At 31.2% G+C, this 11,885-nt stretch overlaps 1 long non-coding RNA gene across 1 annotated transcript; it reads right to left on the bottom strand.

Annotated features, from left to right (window-relative positions):
• Nucleotides 1-7,828: 7,828 nt before the first annotated feature.
• LOC122590621 lies at nucleotides 7,829-11,120 on the bottom strand. Its single transcript, XR_006322563.1, has 3 exons — nucleotides 10,662-11,120; nucleotides 8,686-8,755; nucleotides 7,829-7,917 (listed from the first exon to the last, which is right to left on the bottom strand). It is a non-coding gene; the product is annotated as an uncharacterized LOC122590621 (long non-coding RNA).
• Between the last annotated feature and the right edge of the window lie 765 nt (nucleotides 11,121-11,885).

An 11,885-nucleotide genomic window follows, 5' to 3' on the forward strand; every position in this document is an offset into this window, starting at 1 on the left:
AAATATAATACCAAATATGTATTTCATAACAAAATATAAGTTTTAAAGTTCACGAATAACCAAAAATAGCAATAAAATATCACAAAGACAATTTTTAAAAAATTTGCGAGGATTTTTTTTTATTGAAAATACCAGAAATACCGAAATGGTAAGACCATGGAATATACCACGAGAAATACAAGTCACTGCGACGCGAAGCTTAAAGCAATGTTTTAAATACCGGTAAATACCGGCCAATATTTCTGGTATTCCTGGATAATTCTGGTATTTCCGATATTTTTAAAAAAGAAACTTTTAAACTTTTATAAAATTATTTTTATTATACTTTATTGCTATTTTTGGTTATTAATGAACTTTAAAACTTATATTTTGTTATGAAATAACTTTTTGGTATTATTTTTTAGTGGATTATAAGTGCATTTTGACTATTTTCATTATATTGTAACAAGTTTTGGAGGATTTCTATAAAAGAAAAATTGAACAAATTAAAAAAAATACAAAAAAAAAGCAAATAAATAAAAATAAATAAACATTAGGTACCATTTAAGTAATTAAGAAACATTAGGTATGAAACCAGCAATATCATACAAACGTTATGTACCATTTCAGTAATTATGAAACATTGAAACGCGATATTACATCTTTACCCCTCACATGCAAGTCACGTGGGGGAGGTTTTAAAGGCCACATGACGACGTTGGCCTCCAGTATGGTCCGAGTGGAGATTTGCATACGTTGGGTATGATCAGCGTAATTTCAAAAAGAAATGTATGAAACTAGTAATATGGCGCAAACGTTAGATAAAATTTCATTAATTAACTCAATGAAATCTACACTTTCATTTAAGTGTTTCTTGTTAGTTAAAAAATTGGATCTAATCTTGGGCTTATTTAATACGTATAGAAATAACACCGTCGTCTATATCTATCTTTTGTACGTATATACGTTGTATAACAGTATAAGGAGACTAAAATATGATTGATTATACCTTTAAATGACAAGTATAAACTATTTATTCTTTAAATTTTCATTCTTGATTATTTCATATGGTATGATTTTATGATTAGGAGGATCTTGTAATCATTTTGTTAAAAAAACGATTATTTCTTTTTCTAAATATAAATATGGTATTTTGAAATGTAATAATAAGTAAATAGTGTAAAAGAAATAATTTTATATACAAACTTTGACGGAAAGGAAATCATTTACAAACTATTATAAATGCGGCGACGGTGATGGGGAAGGCGTTTGGTACCCGTGCAATGCGGTGACAGTGATGGGGAAGGCGTTTGGTGGCGGCGGTGATAGGATTTTACTTTGCTAGAGATGAAAATAGTTGAAGGGCATAGTTGGTATATTATGTGAAAGGGTGCTTAGCAAGAAAGATTATTTAAGATCATTTTTGTCTTATCTAGTTCTTAATTAAGCTAAAAGGATGAACTCAATTTTTTTTATAAGGTATTGTAGATTATCAAACTTATTATTGATCTACTTCATGTTTGTGATAGGAATTTAGAAAAAAAATAAAATTAAAAAAATATATATAAAATGATGTTAAATTTGTAGTTGGTCCATACGGCCTTTGTAAGAAATTCTTTTTGGCAAACTTTTATTCAATGTAAAATTTCCTTATGGCATTATGGCTTTTGTCAGAATTTTCTTTGCAAACTGTCTTTAAATGAAATAAAATCTTTAAATAGAGAAACACCAAAGATTTAATATGCATCGTCTTTATCAATAATTTTTTCTATCTTTTCATACCTAATAATTTGTAAAAAAATTGAAATTGTTGTGATTAGTTTTACTAATAATGATTATAATACCTATAACTATAATCCTTTATAAAACATATTAGTATCTTTTATTTTAGGAAATTCAGCACTTTTTATCAATGTTTTGAAAACCGGACCGGACACTGAACCGGTCTCACAATATTTTATCGGTTGGACCGGTCTGACTAGTCGGACCGCAGTTTGACCGGATTTTTATACATACAACATAAAAATATTTTTAAGCTAACATGCTATTTAATTTATGAAAAAAAAAATACAATAATAGGCTAATCAATACCTACATATAAAAAATAAATTTTTTTATTTATGAAAATGTCAAAAATTACTTTATGCAACATGACAAAAATACCCATTAGTCTTTTTCTAATTTATCCTCTTTTCTATTCATCAATTTAATTATCTACAACAATATAACTAATATACTTTTAATGAAATAAAAAATACCACCAGTTTCTCAACTCTTAAAATAACTACACTAAGCATTATATTAATTACATTTTACATTAATCGCCTTATCTACTCGTCATCACCATCATCATTCGCAATCGCCACCCGTCAACACCGTATTATCGTCATCATCACTGCATTACACGAACACTGTACTAGTAATTATATGATAAAAATAAAAAAGTTATTGCTCAAAGTATCAATGTTTACCTTTGGTTTTAACGAGGCTGCTATATTTCTACCATCACTCCATCATCATATTAATATAACAATAGTCAAACACACAAAAGTGACAATTTCTTTATCATCATCATCATCGGATATGTATACAAGAAGCACATCCAACAGCCATCGTAACTATGATAAACTGCAACATATCTATTTATCTATCATCGGAGATTATACAACCACCGTTCAACTCCATCACCACCGCGGTTCAGGTCCGATGTTGTCCGTTAGATCTACCACCACCGTCGTTCAAATCCATCGCCATCCTTCAGATCCTCCCATCAAGCCTCTTTTTTCAGACGAAGTCTTCACTTAATTGAACATTTGACTGGTTTGATACGGTCTAAAAACGGTCCGATTCACTTCGGTTTACATGGTTTCCTCCGGGTTGATACGGTTCATTTTCATTGATCTAACCGGTAACTATCAAACCAGATTTCTTCAAAAGTCCGGTCAGATCGCGGTCCGGTCGGTCCGACTGTCCGGTTTGAAAACACTGCTTTTTATACCCCAAATGCCCCTATTTCTTAATCATAATTCTCCTATTCACCTAATCTATAATTTTATATTATTTAAGTAAAAAAACAACTCTCTCTTTAAATGTTATATGGTGAAATTATCTAACATAACATTATGATTAAATTACACAATCAGTCATTTATCTTTTAAAATATCTTCATTAATCATTATCAATTATTTTTACATCAATTATCAACACTACTTGACGCTGCCTTCACAATCAACGGTAGTTCCCACCATCACACTGTCGTCACCACGATCGTTGTCGTATTGCGTGGGTATCGTGTTGGTTAATTATGATATAGACAAATGTTAGTTACTAACACTATCATGTGAAATAATTAAGTTAACATGCTACCCTGAATTATAAATTATTAATATTTATATTTAATTAATATTAATTGAATACTAATAAATAAATTTCCTTTGAATCAAAGGTAAAGTTTGTTGGCACCGACAGACACGGGAGAAAACGGCCATATTCCATAGTGTAAATGACAATTTTCACCCCTCTTATATACTAACATGCTAGTACGCTCACATAATTTTAATTTACAATGTAAGATTTAGATTTCATTTATTTATATTCTATTTTAAGGTGGTCTATTGATCACGAATTCTATTCAATTTCATATTTTCTGGTTAAAATATTTAATCATAACATATCTTAATCTATACTATATTATAAAGCAGATTCCTTCTAGATTTTTAACATTGAGTTGAAATTTTCATTATTGATTTTAAGTACATCTCCAAAATACCCTTCTCATCTATTCTATATTTATCTAAAATAACCATAATACTCTTTCTCTCTCCTCAAATCTCAACCAATCATCTTTATTCTCTCTCCTCCATAAATCATTTATTACTCCAATTCATTCAAAATCTTTTATCTCAAAAATCATACGTCCATAAATTATAAAAATTGTATGAGTGTTCTTAAAGTTTCATGCTCTTTCATTAGAGATGTCATTCGATATACTTTCGACGAATTTTTAAATCCGAGGGCGGAGGGCGCGCGGAGGCCGTATGCATTTGACTATCACACTCTCTAACCTAGCTATCACCTCCACCATCTCACCGCCGCAACGCGCGGATACTTACTCTCGTTATGATTAAAAAGTATACATCTAAGTTAAAAAGACTTATCTTTTTAAACAATCCGTATAGATAGACATAATCCATTTAGAAATATATATGTATCCCGACCGTAATAATGTTAGAATAATCGAAATTAATAATAATTCATTTTTATTATAGAGAACTACTAATAGCCATTAAAACGATGAGATTCAACATAATAACATATTTAAATAAATTTTGAACAAAATACGGAGTAGTTATTTTAGCATGATAGAGTTATAACTCTTTCCATTTTTCCATAAAATTACGATAAACCACCCACAATCAATGAAGTTGGATACCGTCGGTCTCAACCATTTAACCGCGCATGATTATTGTACGACTCGAAACACGTCTAACCGTCGCTTTTCACGCAAACACAATTCTCTTTCAATACATACATGTTATGTGGTTCAAATCTATTTGGTCAATTATAGGACATATCGATCATCACACTAGCTTCCCATAAGGCCGTTACCTATGGCCATTGCATAGGACCTTCATCATGCAAGACGATATGGACATGGTAGGCATGATCATGTCTTTACCCCTTCATCATCTTCACATGTCATTTTTAAGAAATGGTTAGAAGGTAAAAATATGGGCCCATTGTAAAGAGTATATGTGTAAGGAGAGAGAGAGGGGGGTATATGAGAATGTATGTGTGTCATGTCTGTTGGTGAATAATTATTTAATTGGGGATGAGATGAAAATAAAGGTATGACAGGGAGGGGGTAGTTTTGTAGTGTGTTTTAAAAAATGAAAACTGATGTCAATACGAGATGATGACAACATCATGATAGGAAAGACCTATAATCCTAAACTACGAAGGGGTGTTTAGGAGTACTCGATTATGAAGTTTATTGCCATGTATAAACCATAAGATTATAGAATTAAATTTTAAGATATGGCCCATTTTTACAAGTCGATGGTTTTCTTCGATGAAAATAAAATCTAAAAAGCATGAGCCAAATAATTCTAACTTCTAAGATTATGCCTTTTGATACATATGCCAATAAGCATAAGCAAAATAAGGTCAAAAACTCCCTTATTCAAAATTATTCATTGTACAAAGTGAAACCATGGATGAAAGTAACTATTCGAACATTGATTCATCTTTAAAGGTAAATCTTAATTGCTATCAGAGGGTTTGGCAACCCATGTTTTGTATTTTTTTCACCACTCACTTCTAACCAATCACAGCATGCCACCTCAACTCCACCACTCACTCACCACTCATCCAAATTTCATTGGTATCCGACCACTCACTACATTTTCTAATTTTATTTAAAACATAAATCAAATATAACACTTTTAAAACAATCAAATAAAACACAAATCACACATGACATAAACATAAAACATACGATGTTCGGTTCGGCTACAAATTAAACTTAAAACGTACGAATTACAAATACAAACCTACAAAGTACACCGCCACCCGTGTTTCGCGCATAACTCACGTTTGTGAGTGATGATGAACTCTCTGAACGCCGGGTCGTTGATATGCTCGTTGAAAGGACTCAACCCAAATGAAAGCGTAATTATTGGAAAAAAACACAAAACCTTATACTTTATACTTAGAAAAATACGGCAATTTTTCGCGAAAAATCAAAATGTTGCAATTCAAGAAAAGACACTTTTAGTGTTCTTAAAATGATGTAAATAGACTACTATATAAGTTTCAGGACCCAAAAAGGTCAAACGAAGGCTCGGAAAAAAACAAGGTTCGAGATCAGTGGAGCACGGCCTTTACATGGGGCAAGAGCCGTGCTTTGTGACACAGAGGCCGTGCTCTGTGACCCAAGAGCCGTGCTCACTGCTGCACTCCGAAAACTTTCTTTTTGACAAATTTCAACATTTCGACTCACATACAAACTTTTCCTTACCATTCCCTGATACAAATAAATCATAAACACCTCACTAAACATTTTAAAAGCTTACAAAAAGTTTAAGAGTGAGTTTACCACAAAATGGGTCATTTACCCGTTTTGCCAAACAACCGAGTCAAAGTTTACATCAAGCTTCAAGTGACCACCCAAGACATGTCATATTACTGAAATTCTTACACATTAAACTTTCTAAAACATAACTTTGTACCAAAACATGACCATTCATTTATGCAAACCAAGTTTATACAAGTAAATGGGTCATCTTACCCATTTTGACGCTTTTTAAGTCAAAATACAAGTTTTGCAAATTCAAGAAACCACACTTGACCATTTACAGAAATTTGACAATAACAAGACCATCAAAACTAAATATACCAAGAGCCAAGAGGAGAGGGATGTCTAAGCCTCTAAACCACAAGATTGTCATTCATCCATGAGTGACCTAAATACCTCCAAGTCTTGCAAGATTTTTACTTCTAAAACTTCAAGCTTTAATCAACAACTAGTTTCTTCTTAACTACCTATAAAAATGGTAAACAACTAAAAAGTAAGTGAATGCTTAGTGAATAAACTTGCATACAAATATATATATGAAGGAGGGCAAAAACACAAAAGACTATCGCATGTGCCAATGATACCGTCATATCATCACTTGCATACTCACTTTTGCGCTAACAAAACATACATGGATCCATATACGCTAAACAATAATCTCAAGAGGTTCTTAGGCCTCAAAGGTTCTTAGGCCTTTATCTCATCTCAACTATGGGGTTCTTAGGCCTCGGCCTCAAATTAGGCCCTAACGCCGAATTGATTATCACACATGGAATCCACCATCGTATGGTAATCGACCCAACGCATATATAAGAGTATGCAAGAGTACTCACCTCCTCCGCGACTAACAATAATCAAGAATGCTACAACAATTGCAAAGCTTTCAACCTAGCAAATCAATACAATATGCATAAGACTTTATTCACAACTTGGCTAGCTCACATAGCCACCATCAATTCACTAACATTCCTATTCTTCCAAACTCAATTTCTTTGAGTTGGCTTAAATTCAAGTTTCACTTAACAAAATTCAATCTTTCAAACTCATCAATCTCAAAGATCTATCATTTTGCTAAAAATCTCATTTTACCACCATCATGTGGCCATTTCATCTTATTGCTCAAAATTATCAAATTCTCATTTTGACCATAATGGTCACTAGCAACTCAAATCAATAAGTTCATGCAATACTAAGTTCATATATCAAAATGTAATTAGAGTATGGGGAATTTACTAACCAAATTATCATCCAACCCAAAACCCTCAAATTTGGTGAATACATGAACCCTAATTTCTCAAGAATCAAAACTAGGTTAAATAAATTCTTACCTTGGAGAAGTAATCTACTATAGTGAAAATAAACAACTAGAATCAAGTTCCTTCCTCTTTTCTTTCTTGGTGTGGTTCGACACACACACACACACACCCAATTCTCCAATTCACTAGTTAACTAAATGTAGTGATTATTATTATTATTGTTGAAGGATTTGATTAATTAGGATTAACACACTTGAAAACAATCAAAATCACACTTCTATTCTTCCTTTCTTCCTCTAGAATTTCGGCCACCACACCAAACCCACCAACCTTAACTTTTCAATTCTTGTGTAACACCCCGACTACGGCGGAAACACGAGATGCCACAGAACGACATGGTACAAAAGATTTAAATGGAAAACATCATAATTTAAGGTCTTAAAATCATCCCAAAATAACCGTTTACATAGTTCAAATTCAATTGTTTAAACCATTACATAAATCCAAATCCGAATTAAAAAGATACTTGTTTGCATTACAAGCCTTCAAACATCAAATAGTTACAACATCCAGAGGCGGTCCATTAGCAAACCTACTGCTCTAAACCTGAAAAGCATGAAGAAAAAGTGTCAACTATGAGAGTTGAGTGAGTTCATAGGTTTTTAACTAGCAACATATACATATTAATATACCAATTATGATCAAAAATAAAGAACCACCAAGAAGGACCTCCAAATATCTTTGCGAATATCCTTTTTCCAAAAACGTATGTTCAAATCTTAATACTCAAATCTTAATATCCAATCATTTCAACTTCAATTTCTTTTAACCACGAAGGCAAAACTTAAATAGCTTTTTGATGAATAAATACTTGAGCCACTACTACTACCATTTTCAAGTCCAAGCTTGATAATACTTCTTATCTTTGCACAAGCTGTCAATCAAGTGCCTTACTTATACTTGGGGTCGTGTCATGAGGACGACCGATCAAACTTACGTAGCTAGAACACCTTAATGGTCGGACTGGAAGTGATGGTCGTCACGAAGGCAACCAACCTTCCACCGTTACACTCTGGATGGGTGGACGACTCCTAGTTGCGCAACTATCTAACTACAGGCCTCCCTTAGGAGTAAATAGTAGTGTACCAAAAAGAAAACGGGTTGACAGAACTCAAGTTCATCATATAACAATTATCACTTGGAACATACGTTATAACTTCATATCATAATCATACTTATCGAGAGTCATTTCATATATCAAACTTTCTTTCAAGAAACACTTCATATATATATATATAAAATAACTTTACTTATCATGCTTTTCACCCCGAAAGTTAAACACATAAAATAGTTTGAAAGGGGGCTATGACTCACTTGATTTGAGAGTAATGGGGGCTGATCAAATATGAGAAGTGTGCTTAGTGGTGCCGTCCCTCAAGCAAGCCTAAACCATGGTATTCAAATATACACAACGTAAGTGTGGGTTACATGAACTAGTAAACTAGATCATGAGATGTATGCTAGTTGGCTTGCCTATCTTTGGTTGTTACTTAATTATGGAATCAAGTGTATTATGATGTTCAAAATGTTTGGTTAAATTAGAATTGGTGATAAGAGTAGTTTTCGCGTTATACGTTTTTACGCGTTTATTGGAATTTCGGTAGTTTGGGTTTGAAACGCATGATTTTTTTTGTATGCTTAGCCTTGTAAATTTTATTTGATATTGGTACTGTAATATTATGGGTTTTAAAATATATTCTCTGATTTATATTAATTTCCTTGATTTATTATTATTTAATAAATTAGTTATTCCGTTTATTCATTAATTAATTAAGTAGTTCCTTATAATTATATTTAAGTTCTTAAATTGTCCTTAAAATTTATAGATAATTATATTGTGATTATCTACTGATTATTATGCTTTTAAACTTGTAAGGTTATATTTTATATATTTATTTAAGCTTTATTATTATTTATTTAATAATAGTGATTAATTAGTGATTTTTAACTTAGTTATTTATTCTTAAACCATATGAAACTTGGTTCTTTTCTTGTAATTATTTTTCTACAGTAGGTTTGAGTTATTTTATCATTGGTTATGTGAATTTGTCCAAGTTCATGATTTATATAATTTATTATTGATTTAATTATCCTTTAAATCCCTTTTAAATTCATTAATTCATAAAAACACTTAGAAATCACCACAAGGGTTTTTGTCCAAAATTCCAGGCCTTACTAGGCACCTTTTATCAATAAAAATTTATAACCATTCAACCTCTCTTGCGTCCTTATAATTTGAGGACTTTTAAACATGAAAATCGTTTACCGAAATAGTGATTTTTGCCTCATTTCTTAAGCAAATTAAGTGCTTCAAAATGGATTTTCATTCTTAACTCAAATATTACAGTAAGTTAATCATATTTTGGTGGTTCAAGTCGTGATAGTGGTGGTGGTGTGATATGTGTAATTTTGTGCTTTCGGTTAGTGATTTATTGACCCGAAAAAGTGATTTTTGAGCTAATTCTTGCCATACATCAAGTGACTTGAATTTTATACATTTGGTATATCATATTTCCAGTAGTTTTATCATGATTTCATGCTCAAACTATTATGGTGCATGTGTGTGCTCAAAATGCATTTTTGCATGTTTTCGGTTTGCGATTTCAAGCATATTTTGCCTTGGTTTGATTCAAACTTGTATACTTGATATTTTTATAAATTTTTCCAGATTATATTCACTAAGATTAACATATTTTCCAGTTAATACAAGTCTCTAACCATCTCATAATCCAAACAACAATTCAACCTTCTTAAATCTAACATGCATACACTTAAATCAATACTTTTTAACATAAATCTTTATCCATCTCAAATCCATCAACATGAAAACATATTTTTATGAAATATTCCAGAAATATATGTACAAATATTATATAAAATATGTTCATCTTTTTATATAAAAAGTTACTTTACAAACTATCTACACACATCAACACTTTTTGCTACAAACTTTCATGGATCTAATAATATAACATCAAGTACATATTTTTACCAATTTTTCCAGAAAATATTTCTTCATAATATATATTAATATGATCATCTTTCACAAGAAAAACCATATTAAAAGCTATATAATATATATCTACACTTTTGGGTCTTTAACTAGTTGAATCCTTGGAATTTTCTTCATAGATTCAACATGCATGAGCATGGGAAGAAAAATCCTATCAACTTTGCCCTCATCAAGTGTATATTTGAAAGAAAATATAAAGAAATCATAATCTTTTGATGAAACCTTTTTAATATAAACATAAACAAAATAAATCTAGTAAGGAGATAAAGTTTTATACCCTTGAAGAACTTGGATTTGAGGATGAAAGTAGGCAGAAAATTTCGTGACTCTTAAGCTCCAAATAACCTTTATTCTAAGCTTGAAATAACCCTTAAACCTAGATTGTAATAACCCTTGATTAATCCCTTACAAATCCTTTTTATTATTAAATGTTTAGGTTGATTTGTTCTTGTATTTCTTTTGCCTTTTGAACCGTAGATTGGAGAGGACAAAATCAGAAAAGTGTTTTTCTTAGTGTAATGTATGTGTTTGTTTGGGAAGAGAAGCAATAATGAAAAATGTAGGAAAATGGGATGGAGTGTTGATGTATTAAAGCTTGGTCTTGGAAGTGTGAAAGAAAAGATCCTCCAAACCACCCTTTGATTGGGTGTTCGGTTTTTGGGAGGCTAAAGGGCCGAGATTTTCATTCAAAATGTTGAAATGGAAAATTAGTTTTAGTCTCATAAATTGTATATGTGTGGTGGTGCATGTATGAACAATTACTAGCATCTAGAGTTTCTAAATTAATTTTGTAGATACATGTACATATATGGGCAACCGTATATGTATATGTACATACACAAAGTTTGTGTTTTTAATTTACTATTTAACTTATTAGTTATAAACTTGTATTTATATTAGACATATATATACTTTTATTATTATTCAAGCACTTTTATGTACCTATTAGTTTATAAATATATTTTGAGATAGTCATTTTATTTTCATGTCATATTTACTCAAATTGGCTTGGTGATTAAATTGTTGGACATTTATAAGGATTTTTGATTGATATCTCAACTTGTGAGACTTATATTATTATTTATAAGTTGGTTAAATATTTATTAAAATTTTGTTCAATGGCATTTTTATTAAATTGAACTTGTCACTAATAATAGTTTTAGATTTCTAATTTAGGGGCATTCTCTACTAGCTTCAAGTATACAATGGCTTGCGGGAACATAGACAACCTAACTAGTATGTATATAATATTTAAAAAGTAGGGTTTTTACATCTTGAATGAAGATTATTTGATGGTGATGATTATTATGATTTCTATTCTTGAATTTGAAGGAATTAAGCTTTGATTTTTGAAGAATTAGGAAGAAAATGCATGAAGAAATGATGGGGAGCAAAGTGGAAATGTGACTAAGGAAAAAAGATGGGAGGCTGGCACCCTCCTGTAATGCCACGACCCAAAATAAAAATAGTGGGTATTTTACCCGCTATCCGCTAAAGTTCC

This window comes from Erigeron canadensis, chromosome 3 (assembly GCF_010389155.1).
Source record: "Erigeron canadensis isolate Cc75 chromosome 3, C_canadensis_v1, whole genome shotgun sequence".
NCBI lineage: Eukaryota > Viridiplantae > Streptophyta > Magnoliopsida > Asterales > Asteraceae > Erigeron > Erigeron canadensis.